Below are 23004 nucleotides of genomic sequence, written 5' to 3'. Positions count from 1 at the left end.
AAGAGTCAAGAATATGTCTAACTTTTGAATCCAAGCTGTTGCACTTGTTTTCTCACTACCATCAAATGTTGGAAGAGTTAATTTGTTGGTAACTGTTGAGACATGGACCAGCTAGGACTCGAACCTAGGACCTTCCATACGCTGCTGGAGTGCTCTACCATTGAGCTACTGGCCCCTCTTGGACCAGTCCATTGTCGGTCCGGGTGTGGCTTATTTTCAACACCAACACCCCCCCTTAAGCCACACCTCTCGTGTGCTTGGGGTTCCTAGCCTGGACCTGGCTTTGATACCATGTTGAGACATGGACCAGCTAGGACTTGAACCTAGGACCTTCCATACGCTGCTGGAGTGCTCTACCACTGAGCTACTGGCCCCTCTTGGACCAGTCCATCGTCGGTCCGGGTGTGGCTTATTTTCAACACCAACAGTTACTTGCTCGAGGTCTTTGTTTTGTTGCCTTGACCTCCTTTCTTGTCTTGATTTCTTGCCTTCTCTTCGCTGTCCCAAATATTGATCGAAGGTCAAATCTGCTTGAATATGTTGTCGTAGAGTACTCCACTCATCATGTGAGGTCATTAGATTATCCTGGAATGCTATGTCTCCATCAACATTATCTTCCTCTTCTTTATTTTCAGCTAAGAAATTTGGCATCATAGGTCTATTTGTAGTGCGTGCAGGTGCCCTCTCTCCACATGGGGAACTAACCATACTGTCATCATTTGCTTGACTATGTTGTTGTCTCCTAGGTCCCATGCTCAATTGTTGAATGGCAACTGTGAGTTGTTGTAAAACATTGGCTAACTGCTATTGCCTATTGTCTTAATTTTTGGATTTTAAAAAATTGACAACCCCTACAAATTTTTATTTAAAATTCGCAATTTTACTCTCTAAGGCATGTTTTACGAGGTTGAAAACTCGTATTTGTTAATGCCAAATCATTAGTGGGTGTGTTTGTTGTCTTTGTCCTTGTTTTGGTTGGCCTTTGCTTTCATTTTCCTAGCCTTTTGTGCAAAATCAGGTTTTGAGTTCCTCTCTGCAAGTAGGAACTTTTTATCTAAATTGCAAGTCAATTAAGTGAACTTGTAATCGGGTTTTAGAAATCTTATTGCAAATTGACTTGTTTTTATGTGTAGTATTTATAATTTGCAATCAGGTTTCTAGGACCCGATTGCAAGTTCGCTTTATTAAAAATGAAAGAAATGTAATGAAGTTAAAATACTCGTATCGGTCCCTCTAAAACTCGATTTGCTTTTGCTTTCATTTTGTGTGATGTCCCCGAAATAACTAAATAATAAATTTAAATACTTTATTGTTGCAAGGCCCCAAATGTAATAACAAATCTTTCGGGCCCTTTATTTAATTAGATTAGTCAAGTCTTAGTTTGGTCATGTCGGCCCATTTGTAACCCTTCGGGAAAGTTCCCGGAGCCCATATTTATGGTCGAGTCTGTCATTTGTGTTGGTATGCGAATTTGCTATTTTTCTTTGTATGTGCAAATTCCAGTTGGAGTTCAGCTTGTCTGTCATTTCAGAGGTGAGAGATCCTCCCTACTTGGCACCCGTAGTTTCGGTGGGAGTTTCTCCTCACCCGAAGCCCATATTTATGGCCGAGTCTGTCATTTGTGTTGGTTTGCGAATTTGGTACTTTCTTTGTATGTGCGAATTCCAGTTGGAGTTCAACTTGTTTGCCATTTCGTTGGTGACAGATCCTCCCTACTTGGCATCTGCAGTTTCGGTGGGAGTTTCTCCTCACCCTATTCTGCTTTTGTTCAGAGTCTATGTAATCTGCGATCATTATCAATATAATTTCCTGTGCATGTGCGAATATTCATCATCTACATCTAAGTCTCTTGTATCTGGAATAATAATAAATTCATTCCATTTTGCAACACCGAACTGTCTAAACGTCTGGAGGGTTTAGGGGCAAAACTTGGCGGTTAAATCACCCACCGTATGATCACTCCAGTACGACCACTACCGTACGACCAGTATGACCACTACCGTATGACCCTTCCACCGTACGATCAAGCTCCAAACTCACCGCACATCGACTTGCTGAAGGGAGCATTCTGTACGGGCACCACCGTACGCCCTAAGGAGCAATCTTACCATACATTGATTGCGTGAGGGAAGTGTACCGTATGGTAACCACCGTACGCTCTTAGGAAGACCATCCACCAGTTGCACCATATGTGGAACAATTGAAGGAGATCGTACGACGTACGAAACATTAATAGCTTAGTCATTGGTTTGTAGAAGGATTGTATTTCCTTTAAGGCGTCTATTGAGCCTTTGTGTGGACATTTAAACCTCATGTTTGCCCCTTCTTTTGGAGTCGCACTTATGATTTGGGTTGGTGAACATATTCATCGGTTCTTTTCAAGGTGAGTTTTCATTTAAATTTTGTTTTGATTTCTTTTTCTTTTGTTTCTCATGTCGCATTTGAATCTTTCTTTTTTTCTAAGCATATTATTGCAACCCCGCGTTTTTCTAATTGTGTTTTGCCTTTTGATTTTCGGTTGCATTGTGTTGGGGTTTTTGGAGCCCGGTGACATATTTTGCATTTTTGTTCCCTTGTCACGTGATGGTCATTCCTGTTTGCAATTGGGTTCCAGAAATCCGACTGCAAGCGTGCAAGTGTTATATTTTTCTTGCAAGTTGTCATCACTTGCAATTGGGTCTTGAAACCCCAATTGCAAGTCCATTTTTTCGCCTTTGCATTATACTTGCAATCAAGTTTTTGACACCCGATTGCAAGTGTGTTTTCCTATGGCTAGCTTCATGTTTCCCTTGCACTTGCAATCGGGGTTCCAAAATCCGATTGCAAGCCAATATTGCATGAACGTTGTGTGGTTACACTTGCAATTGAGTCTTGAAACCCCGATTGCAAATTAGTACTTGCCTTGCAAACATGCTCACTTGCGTTTAGGTCTTCAATGTCGGATTGCAAGTATAAGTATCTTCTTTCCTCCCAATTCGTTTTCCACATTTCTGCTTCTCAAGTTTGTTATGATCCACTTGCTCTTGCTTTTCGCCTCCTAGGATCCAAATTTGCTTTTGTGTCTATATGTGTTCATGATATGTTATTGAAGCTAGTCCACTCATTTTTCCTTTCCTATGATAAATATCATGATAGGTCAAGATTTGGGCATTGTTTTACAAACTCTTTTATCTGAAGAAGGTGTTATGGCTTCTCCAATAGCCCGTGATGATGTCTTAACTCTTTGGGGTTTTCATCGCAGCATTCCAGATTCTTGCTCAATGACAGAGGAATCAACATCTCCTTCAAACAAGAGGATGAAGTACAAATATGACAAATACCAAAATGAGATTTCTCCTTCTCAAGTGAATTCTTCTATTGATGAAATCAAAGATACAAAGATTGGGCATGTTGATATGTCTGAGCTCCTTGAGAGAGCAGAAAAATCAACAGATCATGGCATGCAGTTGCTTTTGAACAATCATATTCACTTGGTTTCCACTTTTCCAGTGGCCGCCTTGGAACCAGAGTTTGTCCTTGCCTGTGCTGCTCATTTTGATAAGGAATCTAGGAGGATCAAGGATGATGATGGTAATGTTGTTATCAGACTTGATGTGGAAACCATTGGCAAAATCTTCAAGGTTCCTACCGCTCCAGTGTATGCAGAGATCACCATGCAGAGTGCTCTTGATCACTATAACTAGAAAAAGGGAGATTGCATGAGGCACATTAATTTCAAGTGGCTTAAGACACCCGGGACCTACTTTTCTCGATGGCCCAAGTTGTAACGTTCTGATTTTAATGAAGAAGTCAATGACATGATCACGCTCCTTAGTAGGATAATGGGGTTGAAGCAATCTAATGTGTTTGAGGTCTGGATGTATAAATACAGTGTGTTTATGAGGAAGGCTCAGTCATATATTTTCTAGGGTGAAGTGATCAGTGATAATCTATGTGAGCAATTCTCACAAGTTCCAACAACTCTCACTTTCTACATGAATTCCTACCTGGTATATATAGTAGTCTCACTAAGACAGTTTCCAGGTCTTTCTACCAAGGGTGACAGGTCACTGTCGTTGATACCAGTGTGGAAATATTATGATCAACTCACTTTGAGACCTTGCAGGGTTCATTAAAGGAGGGTGTAGGATGCTTTCTTTGGTCATTTCATGTGTCTGTTTGATAAGACACTTAAAAGAAAAAGAGTGTCTAATGCAGCTGGAAAAAAGTGAATGAATAAGGATGCTTATTTCTCCAGTTCCCAACTTTCACTTACATTAGAGTTTTTGAAGGCCATCCTTATATGCTTCCAAGATATCCCACTGATAAGATCATTCTGATGGAATTGCAACTGATGTTAGTTCATGCATACCAATTAGCTTAGCACAAGTCAGGTGTCAATATATCCTCACACAATCCATTGTAGAGTGGCAGATACTCCTTGACAACTTCAGCAAGAGCTAAGGCAATGGAGACAGAGCTTCAGGAAATTAAGTTGAAGTTCAAGGAAAGGAAGGATTTTGACTACCGAGGTATGAAAGGTAAAATCAAAAGGGCCTTCACTCATGTTCATTGCCTTGAGGATATCTAGTTTGATCTTCGTATAGAGGAAGACATTAGGAAGATGGACTATAGTAGGCTTACCTTGGAACAAATTATAGATCTGAATCTGATTAAGATTCTAGAAGGCATGGTAGATGATGGAAAAAGTACTCAATCTAGAGTATACAGGACAAAGGGTTGCGGAGCCTCCTCTTTCATCTATACAGTGGTCGCAAAAAGAATGCTCCTCTATCTTTGAAAGATTTTAGTTTATTTTTGCTAATACCAATGCTTGATTGAAGAGAAATGATGTTAAAACCATAAAGATTAAGGTTGAAGTAGAGGATGATTCAACAGGACCTGTTGGCGTAAATCAGAAATAAGAGTCAAGCCCAAAGAGGGTGCCTCTTCTTCTAGTTCCAGAATCAAGCTTGGAATAAGTAGAGCTTTGGTTATTTTCCCAAAAGAGGTATCCTTGAAAGGAAAAGAAAAGCCTCAAGTGCAAATCTAGGTTACTGATCCTGAGGATGAACAACAAGAGGAGAATGTTTCAGAATCTCCCACTGCTTTGAGAAAAGACTCTCCTCATACTGCCCTTCCCCTAGTGTCTTTGCATGTCTCCATGTCTCCAATAGACACAAATGTTGATTCCTTTTCTATAGTTCATGTTGCACCAAGTGTATCCACTTGCGCTATTGTTTTATCATCAGCTGTAGAGTTACCTATGGATACCTCACATGACAACTTGGAGAATATTTTTGATGCAAATCCTTCATATGCCATCTTATCAAGTATATCACTTCCTGAGATTGACACCTCTACTATGAAATTTGATAAGTTCATGATTGAAGCTTGTCATGATATGTCATCCGAGTAAACACTTGTTGTTCAAACTGAGGCCTCCCCTAGAATAACAATTGCAGTTAGACTGAGCCTGTTTCTACCCAAACTACAATTGCTGTAACTGAGACAAGCTCGTTAGAAAAGGAAGAAGGAAAAACTATAAGAGGAAGAAGGAAGAAATGTCTCCTGATGTGTTTGACTTTCAGCAACTTAGAAAACCCAAGCCAAAGGCTGCCAAGAAAGCCAAAACAGTTTCACGAGTGATTGTGGACAGTAACAAGATGAAGCATGCAAATGTGGCAAAACCTCTTATTGATAAGGCACAAGGGGAAACACAACTATCTGACTATAGGTTCACGAGAGTGGAGCTAGGAAAATAGACACATGCTGGAATGATGCATGATGCTCAAGATTTTGTAGCCTCATTGGTTTTGAGTTATGACGAGCTCTTAGCAAAGAAGGATAAACTCAAGGAGGAGAATACACAACTCATTTCAGTGATCCAAAACATCACTAAATCTTCAGAAAAGATCGATCCCTTGACTTCTTCCACTTCTAGAGAATCCATTAAACAAGGTGAAAAAGCTGCACAAAAGGCAAAGGATATTGATTCTTGGGTAGATCAGTTGACATATCAAAGTACTCAAGTGGTAAAGAAAGCTCCATAGGTGCTGGTCAATTTGAGGATAACAAAGATGAAGCTAAACCAGACTTTTGAAGCTTTTAAGCAAAGTTTGGAATCCATTGAAAAGGATTTAAAAATTTGGCATGAGATGGATCAAGTGAAGTTAGAAACAAAGCTCCCAAACTCAGACAGGGCAAGGCCGACTCGACTCGTGACTCAGCAACGACTTGGCAAAATAAAAAAACCCCTTGAAATTTAGAGATTTTTAATGATTTAGAACTTGTTTCATGCACCCATTATTGAATAAAGCTTAAAGACACTATAACATCATCAAATAGAAGCTAATTTGATCACATACATAAACATACATCCATCGCATGCGTAGAAATGTAAATTGTAGCTGAAGGAAATAGAAATGTAAACTCGCTGAGTCCGAGCTTCATCATTCTTATAATTCCACAAGGTTTTCTCCACTTTGCAGCTTGTTGGGTGGAATTTTTATGTGGCATTGTGTTGTGACCTATTTCACACATCGCCCCATTGCAAATGGGGATCCTCTCTTTTCTTGCTTTCTAGGCTTTTTGTTAGTGCCCATGGTCTTCCACTTTAGTTTTGCCAAGCCTTGCTCAGTTTTGAACGGTTCGAGTCCTAGAGATTGAAAGTTAGTTTTTGCAAGCCAAGTGATAACAGAGTTCGGATATCGTCGAAGTGCCTAGAAAGCCCAAATGACAAAGATCACAATTGATTTGGACGAATTTGAACAACTTTCTATTTTTTGAAAGTTTGCTTTTTTGCTTTTTCCTATTTTTTAGGAAGTTTCATTTTTGGCATTTTTAGCCCAATCCCCGGTATGGCTATTTTCAAAAAGTTTTAACTATTTTTAAGGATGCCTGGTTTTTGCTTTTTCAGAGTGGGGACCTAGGGTTTGCACTGATATTGCTGACTTGGTTCGATCGCGATCAAGAATTTCTAAGTTTTTGACCTAAAAAGCTAGGTTCCTACATTTTAGGTGTCATGATGCTTCAGATGGTTTGCCTGAGTATGTATTTCAAATTTCAAGTTAATCCGGTTAAAATTGGCAAAATTGTGAAATTTTCCAAATATTTTTTTGTCTGGCTAATGGATGATGTTGAGTGTTATGGTAGGTGATGAAAACTCCGCCCAAGCTATGAGGGGAGATGTTACTGAATTTTCATACTGATTACAATTTAATGGAAAATTCAAGTACTAGGCAAAGATTACAATTACATACAGAAAATTCCAGAAATCTTCCAATTGTTTTCAATTTATAATATTTCATACAATTGGAAAGATTAAGAGAAAGTAATATACTGAATAAATGTTTCTCTCACACAAGACCGTGAGAGTGATCTTTATTTTCCTATGCAAAGGAGAAATGCAAAATTAAATAAAACAAATGCATAGGAAAAGATAAGAAGGGAACCAACCATTGCCTGGGGGTATATGGCTGACATAAGTCTGTTTCTGATGTTGTAGGTTTGCATTCTCGGCGTCTTTTGGCCTCCAGTTGTCTCCTTGTCCTGAAAAAAGTCAAAAAGTGGCGTGTGTTAGATCCAAGGGATCCAAGCAAGGACTGATTATCTACTAATCATGCCTATGCTTTTGTATTATTCAATCATGATCCTTTTTGATAGAAAAATAAACATCAAAGAAAACAGAGAAGAAAGGTTATTCTCATTGCATTGGAGAATCCGTGTTTTTCTGACTGTGTTTGTTTAATGTGCAGAAATAGGTTGATTTAAAACAGCATATTTCAGGGTTTCATTTATGAGTGGGATTAAATGAGGCTCCCATAAGGGTTGAGCCCAGCCCATAGAAGCTATATGATTGTTCAGAGGTGAGTGTTTTGATATGCTTGGTCTTAAGGGGGCTGGGAAGACCATCTCCATTAATGAGGTGATTGACTTTCAGCTACTACTTCATCAACAGTGGATTCTCAGATGCATACAGGTTGCAGTAAGTTTTAAAAAAGGGGAAAACGTGCATATTTTGAGGTTTCTTTTCAGGAAAAAACATATACCAGATTATATTTTAAAAGTAAGCTCTCTTACTATAGAACACAAGGCTACAATTGTTCATTTCTACAATCAATCTGGAGATGATAAGGCTATTTTAAGAGATAATCAGTTGAAGCTATAAGTTACTGAAATGGAAAAAAACCAAAGTTCTGTGAAAGAACACAAGCATTTATTCATGAAAAACTTACATACTGCACTAATTATAGTTCCTCTTCAGCGATGAATTTAAAGAAATCATTTATCAGGCTACTGCACTTACAACCAGATTTCTTTAGAAGGAAATAATAATTGAGTCTTGCTACTCATGATTTCTCGCAGGAGAATCAGATGGAAAAAGAACAAAACTTCTCAGCAGAAGAGATATCAGAAGTTTTGGGGTTTTTATTTTATTTTTTGCAATAAAGGAATCTCTAAACAAAGATTTTTTCTTAGCAGGACTTCAACGCAACATTCACAAGCACTTACAAGACAATCACAATGGTCAAGCGAGCACACATTGAAAGAGAAAAAATGATGTCTTATACCTCAAGTATTTACAGAATACCGTAAGCTCAAATATCAATTTATGCCTGTTTCAGCTACAAAAAATTCTGCTAAGAACAAATTGCAGAAATTCCATAGAAAACGGAAAACCCATCAACACAGTGGCCTATGCGTGAAGAAGTTGCAGAGTTTTGTATAAAGAAAAAATGCAAGCAAAGTCCATAAATTCAGTACGAATTGCAAAGATAACAAGATACAGAAAACGAAAACCCATTAGCGTAGTTTCCCGTTTCTGCAAAACGAAAGAAAATTGCAGAGATTTCTTAACAAAAATACAAGCAAAGCTCATACACATTGCCGAGTTCGCAGTTGGGAAACCAAAAAATTGCAGAGAGTCTTCGAAGAATGCAATTCGGAAAAATACCTTTCTTGTGTTTGCAAAATGGGAAAATGTTGTGATTTATGAACAACCCCTGCAAGGTCGAAGATGGAGCAGACCAATTGAAGCTATAGACAGCTGGCAGAAGAAGGGGAGTCAACACGCGGTTCAAAATTTTCATCTCCCTGTCCAAACCCTAGCAACGCGGCGGAGTTCTTCAGCAGATGTAAAAAATGCAAAATGAATGATCAACATTAGGTTATTGCCGCTATATCCCCTTGCCTTGCTTTTTCCCATTTTTATGGGATTGTATTTCATTTTGTAATGCAAGTAATACATGGTGGTCGAGTTTCTAAACTCCCACTTATGTTATGAAATGTCATTGCCTAGCCGTGGGGAGGCTTTAAAACCCCTACGTCTTTCAAAAGACTTGTAAAAATAAAAAGATGTAAATTAATTCAAACAATTAATTATTATGTTAATGTTGGAAAAAATTAAATTTCTAGCAACATTAATATAATAACTAATTATTTAAATTAATTAATTAATTTTGCATGTAAAAGAAAATTTCCTATCATCATATCCTTATAAGGAAATTATTTTTTGCATCTTTTTAGCCTTTTGAACTCAATACTTTTCACCCATAGACACATTGAAATTGTAAAATGAATATTCTAATTGGATAAATTATAAATCCAATTAGTATTTTGTTATAGTTGTGTCTTTAATATTTATTCCCAATAGGCATATGGAAGAAAAATATTGAACTCAAAAAAGGTAAAGTTATCTCATGAGTTTGGGGTCGGATTTGGGCTTAAGGTCCAGTTATGCATGGGTTTGTGCCAGTTCTCCAGCAGCTGAAGCTTGATTTTGAGTGTTTCATGGGTCAACCTTCAGTTGACCAAGAGTTTGGACCAAATTTCACTCATTTTATGCAAAATTTGAAGCCTTTTTAGGGGGGTGCTGGATTTTTTTTCTCAAGCTTTGCAAAGATTTCTTTCTTGCGACTCATTTACAGTTTTGACAGGGAATTCAATAAAATATCAGTTTATGCCTTCACATTTCTGAGCTTATTATTGATTGTGTGATTGAGAGTAATTATCATATTGTGTTATTCATCAAATAACCTTTTTGAAATTTTTGTCTCATGCATGAATCGCAGGTTATGCATCGTGCTTTATTAGTTTAATTGTTTGAGAAAGTCATTTCCTTTCAATTTTTCTGAGTTAAGATCCTTTGCATAAAATATTTTTGTGATATAAATCAGAGATGTTATTTGTGTAAAACAGGTGGCTTTAGAGAGTTCTCTGTCATTTTTTCAGATCAATATGGTGTATAACTCTATTTAGGTTGTTAGTTTCCTTTCCATCTTTATTTTTTCCTTCTCCTTTTTCCAAGGTTTTGTTAGAATAGGTGATCCATCAGTATCAGGAACCGGCCTATCCAGAGGTCCAATCATACTAGTAGTTTACCCACAAACTCATGATTGTTCCCATGTTATCCCAAAGTGCTGGGTTTTAAGAACATAGTTTTCGGGTGCACTTTTGGGCCTTAATAGTTTTGGCATGCCCGGTGGGACCTTTTTCCTACTAAGGTCAGAATTTTATTGTTCTTTTGATATGCATCAGCAAATTGTTTGCCTGTAGTGAAGATATATTTGCATATCTGGCGACTCTGTTTGTGTGAAGAGTGAAAAGATCAGTGTTTTTCATATTTTATGAGACAAATCCAGACCAGGAGCTCAAGTTCTTTTGAGTATTTACAGCTAGAGCCTCCCAGGAGAAGAGGAAGAACACTTGCAAGGGCTTAGCCTTTGAGTCGATTTCAGTCATCAACACCTGATTTTCAGGTATGCAGAAGGAGAAGAAGATCATCTAAGGGAAAGGAAATCAGGCATTCAACAAGTCCAACTTGCACATCGGGGATATTTGATCCTCAAATTTCAATATTTCCAGTATTGACAACAACCATTGTAAGTATCACATCTGTTACAACACCTATTTCACTTGCCGTTCCTTCATTTACAGCTGTTGTTCCTCCTGTTTTTCCTATAATGACACTTCCAAGGGTGCATGCGTTTGTGCCTTTTGATCAAGGCAGCCCCTTGAATTTTGTTCAACATCATGATGTGCCATTGGCAGCACTAAAAAGTTTGCCTGACTTTATCGGTGAAAGTCAGATTACAGTTGTTGATCATATAAGGGATGTTGCTTCCCTATGTAGTGTGCATCATGTTACCGAAGAAGACGTGGCTGTTAAGTTATTGGCAGCGTCCTTCAAGGGTAAAGCTTTAAAGTGGTACAAAACGTTGGCTGTAGCTTCAATTAATTCATGGGATAGGCTTGGTGAATTATTTACCAAACATTTTGAAGACAAATCTGATCACTTGTCTTTGGTAGAGCAGTTGACCACCATCAAACGTGCTCCTCAAGAGCAAATGATGGATTTCAACGGCCGTTTTCAAAAGACGTGGAATAGAATTCCTGTTTCGGTAAGACCTTCAACAGATCATGCTTTTTTATATTATTTGAAAAGTTTGAATAGTGATATATCAGTAATGATACAATCTATGGGGGGTGTTTCTTTGCCCCAAGCTTTTGGTATTTCAGTGAGAGCCGAAAATAGTCTTATCCAAGCGGGTAAAATAGCACCCAGGCCTCTGATGCCCATCTTTCCAAATATCTAGTCTAACATGCCACTAAGTATACCACCCTTCAATCCTTTGCCAATTGTTCCTAGCCAGGAAGTAGTGGTAGCTGGTCTTTTTCCAGAGCTACAAGATATTAAGAACAACCAACAAAAGATTGAAGGTTTGCTACAAACTTTCAGCAATGAGCTAGTAAACCTTAAAAAGTAGAAGTTTCAGACTAGGCAGCCTTATCAGACTCAAAACCAAGTTGCAAGTCAGCCTTTCTTGCAACCAAACCGAGGCCAATACCAAGGTAATAGGCAGCCATATCAGAATAATAATGCTGCTCGAAATAGGCAGAATGTCAATCAAAGACCTTATAGGCCTTATGCACCTGCACCTCTGAATGCAGTCAGGGATATTGTTCCTACGCAAAACAATCTAGCTGCGGAATATGACTGGTGTTATCCTTGTAACCAGCCTCACAATTAGTCTACGTGTTCAAATGGATTCATTAATCAGGCGTTAATGGTTCAAGGTACTTCAACTTCACAGTTTGCACCCGAGATTGAACCTGAGCAACAACAGGATACAATTCCAGCTGATACTACTTACATAAATTGGCAAGGAGGTGAGTTCTGTGCTATGGGCAAGGATGATCCTCTTGTTGCTGTATACAATAGAGCTAAGAAAAGAGCTCTGGATAATGATTGTGCACCAAAAAATAAAGATGCAACAACAACAGACCCATCTATGCCCAGAGTACAACATATCCTACAAAGGACTCCTCCTGTGGCAACTCACGAGCAGCAACAACAACAAGTATACCCTGTTGTTGCTAAGGTCCAGCCAAAGGTACATGCCACTGTTCCGTTCAATATAGTTGAAAATCTGAAGAAAATGAATGTGACTATGTCTATGTGGGACTCTTTAGCCATTTTAGGGCAGACTGATCTATTGAAGAGGCCTTATCTGATGAGGTAGCTTCCAAACAAGTTGCTAATGAACCCCGCAAGGTTGTTGACCAATCAAGAAGCTGTACCTCTCAACAACAACAACAAAGGGAGTAAAATGCAAGGTAAAGATGTGAAACCTTCTCCATTCTATGTCTCATTAATCATTGGGGATAAGTTGGTTCATAATTGCATGGTTGATAGTGGAGCTACAAGTTCAGTCATGCCAAAAAAGATAGCAGACCAGTTAGGATTAGAATATGAACCTCTTGAGAAAGGAGTAGTGCAGTTAGATGGCTCATCCGTTAACACAGTGGGTCTCATTAAAGAAGCAAGTTTAACCCTTCATGCTTGCCCCAATTTTTCCATATCTCAAGATATTTATGTGATTGATTTACCCCCATACTTTGCTCTTTGTTTATCAAGGGAATTCACAGCCAAAATAGGGGGTACCTTTCCTCAGATTGGTCTCATATGCTTTTCCGAACCAGGTATGGTACAAAGGTCACCATAAAGTCCGAGGTTCTTGCTAAAGATCACATTGAACCTTATGTGCCTAGCCCAATAAATGCAAATTGTTTAGTTTTTGAACATCATGATCATTCTGTTTCTGCTCCTAGTACTCAGATCGAAGATATTCCAGACATCCTGTTGGATGAATGGGCAGTAGAAGATGCTCATAATGCGCAGGACAACAAAGTGGAAGATGCTGGTTTTAGGACTTATATGATTTTTGAACCAGAGTCTATGGACTTCATAAGTAGATTCGGATATTGGTATATCCAATACTCGAAGTTCACTTACATTAGAATTTAGGGGTTTTCCGGATCTCCCTATAAGCTCCCAGCTTACCGTACCAATCGAGTTGTGCTACTAGAGGTTGTGAGGCAATTGGAGGGATATATGATGGTTCAAAGAGATAAGAAGAAGAAGGCAGGAACCTCCTCTCTCACGATTGGAAATGGACTAGAGACGTGCTCGTCATCACAAGTCATTGCCACTGCTGAGAAAGCGCTGGCTTGGTATCCTTTTTACTAGTAAAAAGCAAGAAAGAATTTTGATCCATTCCATAAGATGAAGGGATGACATTTGAGCACAGAGCTGATTTGGAAGATTATTGGGCTAACGCAGTCGATAGTTTCGAAATCAGGAGGAAATTTGTGTCAAGGATTCCCTTGAGCATGGTAAGAGCAACAAAGGTATTTAGAGTTGCTGATCAAAGTAGAAGACAACCTTGAGCTTCAGCAGCCAGGTTTTGAAAAGATGAGGAATGAGCCACTAGCTTTGATCGATTGGTCAGAAGGAGAGAAATCAGATCTGGTAGACCTCATGAGGTCGGTGGTCGGATACTCTAAGTGGTGGACATCTAAGAGGACGAAACAATTGAAGTCTAAAGGTGTGGCCCTGACCTATGATTTAATGGAAGTAGACGACTCTCTGTCCTCCAACCCTTGTATCTCTGCAGGCAATGCTCGGAATCCAGAGAGTGTTGGGTCCCGGAAGAGGAAGGAGTTAGTTGGAAGCTTTGGAAAGGCCAGGGGAAAGAAGAATGTAGGGGAGAGACGGGAGTCCAACGAAGGTCATTCCATCCTGAGTGCCACTTTTGTTGTGTTTGATCAAAATACAGTTGAAGAGCAAGAGATGGACACATATATGGTAAATAATGAAGTGAGAGTGCCTTCTCCTACAATCAAGGAAATAATGAAAGAAGCTGTCCAAAGTCCGGATAGGGAACAAGTTTTAAACGCAACCACAGAAGTTGAAGAGCCTGAGCCCCTAGTGATTTTCCTCGATGGTATAGTTACTAGACCAGGAAGGACAGATGATGGGTTTGATCAAAATACTGTGGAGTAGTCAACCATTCCTGATTGGTTGAGGGAAGGATAAGGGCTAAGGTTCCTAAGGAAACCCATTCTTAAGAGAATACAACAACATTTCTAGCAAAGGTGAACGAACTAGTTATCGTCAAGCCACCTAAGCCAACTAGAAAATTCTCTTTGATTCAGAGGGATAGTGCAGGATTCAGGACAGTTTCGATAGCTGTGCCAAAGGAAGGAAAAACTCGAGACAATATTGCCTTGGAGATTATAAAATTACCACTATAGAGTTGGGAAAGCCTACCCAGGACCAAGAAGTCCAGTACTTTGATGAGTCTTGCAACGCCCTCAAGGCGAGTCTAGCCTAGGAGAAGGAGAAAAAGAAGAAGGTTGAGGAAGAGAACCAACAGTGGAGGAGATATGTTCTCCATCTCACCAGGCCACTCAACTAGGAGATATCGGTCACCCCTCCGCAGCCTCTTCAGCAAGAGTCAATGAAGGATTACGAGGACATGAACGACGCATTCACACAGGCTAAGGAATGGATTTCAGATGCTTCGACATGTGCTGATATACTTGTAGAAAATTTAGTATCAGCACATGAGTCAACCTCTTCATTGGTCAGCCGAATTCATGACCTAGCTACAAATTGGGAAGATGTTGAAGAGATTCAAGATGAAATACTTCCGCAATTGAAGGTTATCCGAGGTCTGTCAAAATGAAGTTTGGTGGATGCAGGTGTCATACAGGCTGGGGATAGATATGACTTTAACACCTGGTATTATGCTTTGGCCACCAGGATTGAAGTCCCAAAGAAATCTGAGACTAAGTGCTTTGAAACAAAGGAAAGTGTCAGAGAAATTTTGAGTAAGGTGTTCCGTGTAGCATTAGAGATCTGGAAGAAAGAGAGCATACAAGAAAAACACTTGCAGGCAGAGAACTTGAGAGTCAGGATTTAGTCGAGCTTTTTCAAAGACTCGGGGATGATTGATAAGGGTGATCTTTCAAGGATTGCAAATTTTCTCTTCATTGACGAGAACTTTCTTGCCCAAGCAGTTGAGTGGGAAGGCATCCTCGCCACGTGTACTGATGATGTGGACATCGCCAACTTCCAAATTAGCATCTTGCCAAGTGTCAATATGGAGGAGGTCAGGCTCATTGTGTCCAGATACATCGAATTTGCAAAAGGGGAAACTAGATACTCACCTCAGTAACAATAGCAGCTATGCCACATGTCACTTTCTCATTCTTTCAAACTAATAGAGTTTTGGGAAACCCTAATCAGGGTTTGTAACTTTCAATCTGGGCCCTTGATCACTGTTTGATCGCAGCCTTACATTTATTTTTTGAAAAACAATATAAGGCTACCTCCTCTCATTTGGAGAGTGAGGTTTTTGACATATTGTTGTGTGAAGGTCATTTTCAAATAATATATTGCATGTACGCTTTCTCTTAAGGCTTTGTAATCCTTGTTGTTTGAGTGATTAGCATGGTTTCAATCTCCTCAACACTTTAGTTAAAGTTAATTTAGATTTCCTTTCATGTTGTTAGAATTGAATGAAGGATTTGATAAGTGTTAATTGACGGTGTATCTTTTCTCATACTTTTGGTGAATGGATGATTTCCGTTTCACTGTGCAAATTTAGTATGAGCCTATACCCTGTGCATCCCAAAACTTCGATTATAAGCACAACCCGTTGAAGATTGCACCCACTTTGTGTAGTTGTCCTCAGTGTGGCGAAGCAAAGTTTGGTTTCTCGAGAGCACCCAGTTAATACCGTCTTTAGAATTCGTAGGATTAGATCAACTTTCCTATCCCTATCCCTTTTTTCCCTTTTTTGAGAGTCCAGAAGCTTAAAAGACATTTGTTAACATAAGTCCCCCTTGAGATCTTCAGCAAACACTACCCGAGTAGCTATTCGACTAAAGTCGCTTGTTCGCACATATAGACCTTGGAATCAGTAGTGATTTTTCAGGAGAGGATAGAATACCTTCGGGTATCTTATTCTAATTTTTGGTAGATGATAAAACAAACACCAACACACTGTCAACCCAAAATGGCACCACTCTCTAAGTTGTTTTATCATTTGTTGGATGTGGAACACTTTAAGGTTATTGCCCTCTCTTTGAAGAAAGGTGCTGACCACTTAAGTACCTGCTGTTTCTCTTATGTTTAGGCTGGATTTTAAGTTGTCAATGGCAAAGGCAAAAGTATGACATCCTCTATGTTTTTGAGCTGACTTTGGCTGGTGACATTCACTAATGTCTTGCCAATGTCAAGTGGTGGTTTTGGACTGGCTTTGCCACTTGAAAAGGGCAACTTTTTTCTTAATTCCCCTATCGTAGGCATCATTCTATCAGGCATTTGCCACTTTGAGTAAGTTTTGGTGGAGTTTAAGATTGGCATAGCCACTAATAAAGTGTGCTAGTTATACTTATGGTTTCTTTCTTGGCTTAATTTACTCATCTCTCTTCGTTTTTGATTGCCATTTTTGAATGGGCTTGCTACTTGGAAGCTTCAACACCTTTATGTCTTCAAATTCAAACTCCTCTTGTGTAGAGTTTTGTATGTTCATTGCCACTTGGTGCATAGCTATGGCATGATTTTCTTGACAACTTGCTGCTTCATTAGATGCATGGCAGAGTTATCACGTGGCGATTCCACCTCAAATTTGTGTGTACTTGATATTTATCCTTAAAATTTGGTGCAGATTGCAGTTAGTTTAACCATTCATATTGTGCGCCATGCTTATCTAAAGTCTTTCTATTGGTTGAATGCACTTTACTATGGTATATACCAGCAACTTGCCTACTAAGTGGAGATTTGAAGTGGTTAAACCTTCAATATAGTGTGCCTTTTTACCTTGAAATTACTGCTTTAAGAGCTGACACTGATCACTTAAAGGATTTCCATTGTAATTTACTAACACTTTAGCCTAGTTTCATCATGTATGGTGGTATTTTCTTAATTGTTTGATACTTGTTCTATTGCTGATGCTTTGCACTTAAATATTTTACAGCTAACTTTGGCATTGATTTCTCCTGTTTGTGTAGAGGTTTGGGAAAATAAAACATTTTGAAAAGTGCGCCTTTGCCTTTATGAACCGACTTTGCCTCCTTTCCCTTATGTTATTGTGTGCTGATCTGTTCTTTGTTGTTCAGTCTGCCCCTGTATGTCATCATTTTTTTTTTCCTTATTGTTCTCGAGGAAATGATCTTCACCGTGTAGAATCATTAGAAAATAGGACATGCCGCGACACGAGTCCTAGAGCTCGGACTCGATGAGTTTTGCCATAACTCGCCTGACTCGCTCTTCACCGTGTAGAATCATTAGAAAATAGGACATGCCGCGACACGAGTCCTAGAGCTTGGACTCGATGAGTTTTGCCATAACTCGCCTGACTCGCAAGTCAGGCGAGTTATGAGCAAAACTCGCTGAGTCGGAGTCACGAGTTGTCAAAATTCGCCGAGCTTGGCTCGACTCGCCAACTTGGCAAACTTGCCTGACTCGCAAGTCAGGCGATGCGAGTCAGGCGAGTTATGAGAAAAACTCGTAGAGTTTGAGTCATGAGTTGTCAAAATTCGCCGAGCTTGGTTCGACTCGCCAACTTGGCAAACTCGCCTGACTTGCAAGTCAGGCGAGTTATGAGCAAAACTCGCTGAGTCCGAGTCACGAGTTGTCAAAATTCGCCGAGCTTGGCTCGACTCGCCAACTCGGCAAACTCGCCTGACTCGTGGCGAGTTTTTATACTCTGGTTAGAAATCCTGTGCAACAACATTGTGATACCAACTAGAGAAAGGTACATTGAATTTGAAGAGCTCATTATCAATAAGTCATTGGTTGTCAAGGACCTGATTAAAGATGTAGAAGCTTCTCTAGAAATGAGTATTGAAATGAAGCAGGATATTATTTGTAAATTTGAGAAAATGTCCTGCAAGATGGTAAGTCAAGATGAAGAGTTGCTTCCTGAAAATGTGATACTCTCTGAGTTGGTGTCAAGGCTTCATTAGGAGCTTGAATCTAAACAGTTTTCAGTGGCTTCAATCAATAAATTTGTGAATTGCCAAGTCTTTCTTGATAAGATGCAAACTGTTTTTGAGGAACATAGAGTAGCAATAGTAAGATATTTTGATGTCATCATCAAAACTGTTGCTGTTGCAATAAATATAGCGGGTCAATTCACAAATTCCAAGCTATCATGGCTAGAAATAGAGAAGAACACGAAGTGTCTCCTGACACTTAAATCATGTTTTTGTTTTGTTGTTGGATGTATTTTCCTTTTTGACAAATTACATGTAATATCAAAACTTGTAATTACAAGTAGTCACATTACTTGTATTCTTGTAACTTGTAATTACGAGTAAACAAATTACAAGTTGAAAGACAGTAGGACTGTAATGGGAATAAGTCATAGTTAGTTGTGGAATAAGTCTTAGTTAGTTAGACCTCTCCCACTTTTTGCTCTCAGCTCCTCTCCTATATATATTGGAAAGTGCTCTATGTAATATCTATCTTTTTAGCAAGCAAGAAAAACTCTGCAGAAATTTACAACGATAAAAATTGTGTTTTATACTTGTAAATTTGTCTCTCAAGCAATATAAGGAGAATATTTGAGTTTTCAAATTTTGTGTTGATACTTTGTTCATATATTCATTGCATTCTTATGTTACACTGATATATTTTTCTGCATATACTTGAGATTCAAGTAAGGTTGTTGGAAAGAGCTTTAATCCTATTTCTTGCAGACTTTGTGCTATAAATATTGAGGGTTAAATTAGCATAGTTAAGTGTTTATGATAGAAAGAAGCTGCGAGACTTTGTGCTTGTAATTGTTCTTGTTTTTTTATCTGTTTAGAAGTGCATTATATTGACAGACTTTGGGTTGTTGTATGTTATACGTTGTTACTATACTAATCATTTTATAAGGTTGGTAGGACAGTAGAAGAGTGAAGACTTTGAGCTTTTGTTTCTATTTTCTCTCCCCGGGGAAGCAACGAAAGACTTTGTGCTTTTATGGAAACTTCGCTTCCTATTGTATAAGCATTTTTGTAGTTGTTGAAATTTCCTTGAAACTTCTGAATTTGTTACTCTAGTTGCAGTTTCTTTTCTGGAAAATAGAAAAGAATATCATTTGTTTTGAAAAGAGAGAAAAGGATGTTGTCCCACCCAAGTTAAATTAGTACTTGGGGGTGTAATATCCGTTGTCCAACTGATGACTGAAACAAGGAGATATCTGCTGCTAATCTGTGTGTTATGCTGTTACTAATGTTGCGTGTTATGCGGACTGCTGTCTCAGTAGTTTTTTTCAGGTTGATGAAGCACTCAACAAACATACATTTGACATGAAAGACATCTACATATAATTCCTTAATGAAGTATGACAGCCGAGCGAGCATAAATAACCATAGTATGACGTTATATCACCCAAATCAGACATCTAACAGCTAGTTGGCATTTTGTCAAACAGTTGGTATGTATCCTCAGAAAAGACAATTGAATATGATGCAAATCCCAAACTATCTTCTTATTCATATAATAAATCAAATTACATTTCATATGACAGCCTAATGACTAGGTATAGGTAACTAATAAATAAATACATGGTCTGTCATAGATGGACACTTTTCAGACTTCTGAGGACCCCCAACCTGCAACTAATCTTATACATTCATACTGAAAGTTCACAATGAGAGTTTGGAAGAGAACCTGGACTAATCACCTTATAGATATAAGCAAGAAGTGATGCCAAAGACACTCCAAAGTCCAAATCGAAACTCCTCACAGTCTGCTGCAATACTCAGATCTGAGACCACGGTGTTAGACAGCTGATATCACCACGGATTTTCACCAAGAACGATTGTATTGGTTACCCCAATATAGCGCCACCCTCAATATTGAAATTGGAGACCAAATTGAATAGATATGTGCAAAATTGAAGGGGTGATGCAGACCTGGTTCGATTTTATTTTCAGACCATATGTGCTGATTATACCCAAATTCACCTTCAATTCATCAAAAGGATAATTGCCTTAGTCTTCTAGTTGAATCGCTGCCCTCCAACTTGTCTTTTGTAGCACCTATGAGGTGATATGGACCAAATCGTGAAAATATGGCAGCCTGATATAAATACTGATAGGATTCTGATTGGAAGCTGATTCACTTTCAAATTGCTTCTAGATGAATCGCCTCTCCTTGCTGATCAAATTGCCTAACTCAAATGATGAGTTCGAAGCCCCTTTGACAAGTAATGAATAAAATCGAAGGGTATTGCACAGTAGTTTGATAGTCTTCAGACCTGCAAATATAAATCTGTGAAATGTGGTCTCCCAAGAACAAATAAGCCTCTCTTCCTTGAATGCTATTGATTAGCTATGAAAAACCAGTATCCATAATCGATTAACAAATGGAGTCTAGGTCAACAATCTGAGAATGTCTGAAGCAACCCCATGATCAGCAACTAGATTCTCAATAAGCCCAACTTGGAAGACTGAAATGTCTCCCACCCTTAATGCAACCCCTCGGAAGTCTTTCACTCCCTCAGTTATGCTTGCCTATGGGACTTTTCGTTCCGAAAAACCTTAGTCTGCAGACACCACTTGGTTCTACAAAACCAATTCAATCAACAATTCATAATCCCAGCCTCCCGATCAATCATCCCCCTCTTCTATTTATCCTTTTCATAACCCATCATGAGATTCCTTCTAGAAGAGGGTAGGTACACTTTATTATTTATTAAGTGACCTTAATTATTTTAATTTTATACTTTAGTCACTATTTAATTAAATTAATTAAATATAAAGTCACTTTTTAATTTTTAATTTATTTTATGACTTTATAAGAAATTAATTTAATTAATTTCTCCTTATTCCTCCATTTAGCCAAAAGGATTAAACTTCATTAAAGACTAGAGAAAATAGGGACATTACAGGGGGTTATATTCAATTTGTAATAGTTAGAAAATGTAGGAAAGGGGAGCCTTCTCTTAGAATTAGGGGAGTTTTTAATTCACGCTGTGGCTGAAACCATAATTTTGCATGCCTTTCCAGGTGTACAAAATCTTCAACCAACAGCCTTCCTTGAATACCTCTCATAATTTCTCTAGTTGAACCATTTCATCATATCACGGTGGACTATTATTCCTTCGGTCACTGATCTTGCTAGCTGATCCTATCTCAAGATGTTGTTGTTTTGTTGCTATCCTATTTTGGATAAGGTTGAGGCCACTAAAATTGTTTCCTCTTTTCCCTAGCAATATACCTTTGAGTTCTTTCACTATCACACGATTCAAAATGCTGACATGCAACTCCAACCCGCTAACATGCAAGGCTCCAAAGTGACATGCAAACATCTGGGTAATCTCAAATCTAACATACTAAGTAAACCCACTGTCTGGAATTGATCAAAATTGCCAAGCAATCAAACCCACAAATCAGTACTACTCGAAAATAGCATGCAAAAGAAATCCACTTCATAAAATTGATCTATAAACTGTCATGCAACTATCTAGGTATTTGAATAGAAGACATGCACTGATAGGAAACAACATGCAAGATCCTGGGTCACCTCCAGACTGACAGGCAAGAGTGGCTTGCTCACATGCATCTAGAATCTTTGACATGCACTGACAAACCCAATAGGCTAGCAGGAAAACCAACTCTGATACCACTAAAATATCCAAGCTCAGACAATGCTCCAAATCTGATTTGGGTTTTCTCTTTTACTCATGTTTGTTTCATCATAATGTAATATTGTGACATACAAACATGCAGGATGAACAATATAGATTTTCAAGGAAACTAGTCAATGAAATACAGAGAATCTAAATAAGCCAATGGTATTCTTTTGATATAGAAATTTATTGTTGTTTACTGTTGATGCATAGTAGCTTCGGTCAGATATAAGGGTGATCATTAATATTGATTATACATATATAAGCATGTATGTATGTATGTTAGTCCACTATGTGGACTGACATACATACACACATACTCGTTCCTTGTGTCTATAAGAATAATCACTTGGAATGCTTTGCAAGCCGTCATCCTTGTGTCTGATCAAAACTCTACATTAATCTGTGTGTGATCAGATTCTATTCTTCTCTTGCCTTGTATCGTGTAATGATCAAGGCATCATTGCATATAACAAGATCAAAGTTTACATGATCGTATTCATTAGATCAAACTTATATGTTCGTATTTGATAAATCGAACTTGATAATGTGTTTTGCACAGATCGACGACTTTAATTGGTTAGGAGTGAAGTTAACTAACATAAATAAAGTTCGCATCCCTTGGTATGTAAGGAACACATTATGAGTGGACATGCCTCCACATTGTGGAGACATGTCCCCTCATAACATGTCCCACTAAACATATATATATATATTTGTTGATTTCAAGAGAGAGGATATAGAAATCAATAAATGCTCTCTCCCTTGATCGACGAATTTCAGACTTGAAGAAAACCCCTGCACTACCCTTGATACATTATCATTGTTGACATTCATATTTTGGAAGGATTAAATTCTGAATACTCCGAATTGAAAGGGAAATCTGCACATTGAACGAATTGCATCAGTCTGATATAAATTTAATTTCATAACATTTACAAACACATATTTTCTTGTTACAAATCAGAAAATGCCTAATGCCACTAGGTAACACATACCTAGAATGCCTCCATACATAAAATAACAAACCCTCTGAAAATCTACG

At 38.5% G+C, this 23004-nt stretch overlaps 1 protein-coding gene across 5 annotated transcripts in view; it reads left to right on the top strand.

The window, feature by feature from the left end:
• Positions 1-23004, top strand: part of LOC131029656 (sodium/calcium exchanger NCL2) — a 198457-nt gene that overhangs the window by 96218 nt on the left and 79235 nt on the right. The window lies entirely within an intron of this gene.

This window comes from Cryptomeria japonica, chromosome 7, assembly GCF_030272615.1.
Source record: "Cryptomeria japonica chromosome 7, Sugi_1.0, whole genome shotgun sequence".
Classification (NCBI taxonomy): domain Eukaryota; kingdom Viridiplantae; phylum Streptophyta; class Pinopsida; order Cupressales; family Cupressaceae; genus Cryptomeria; species Cryptomeria japonica.
This window is presented reverse-complemented; position numbering and strand designations above follow the sequence as displayed.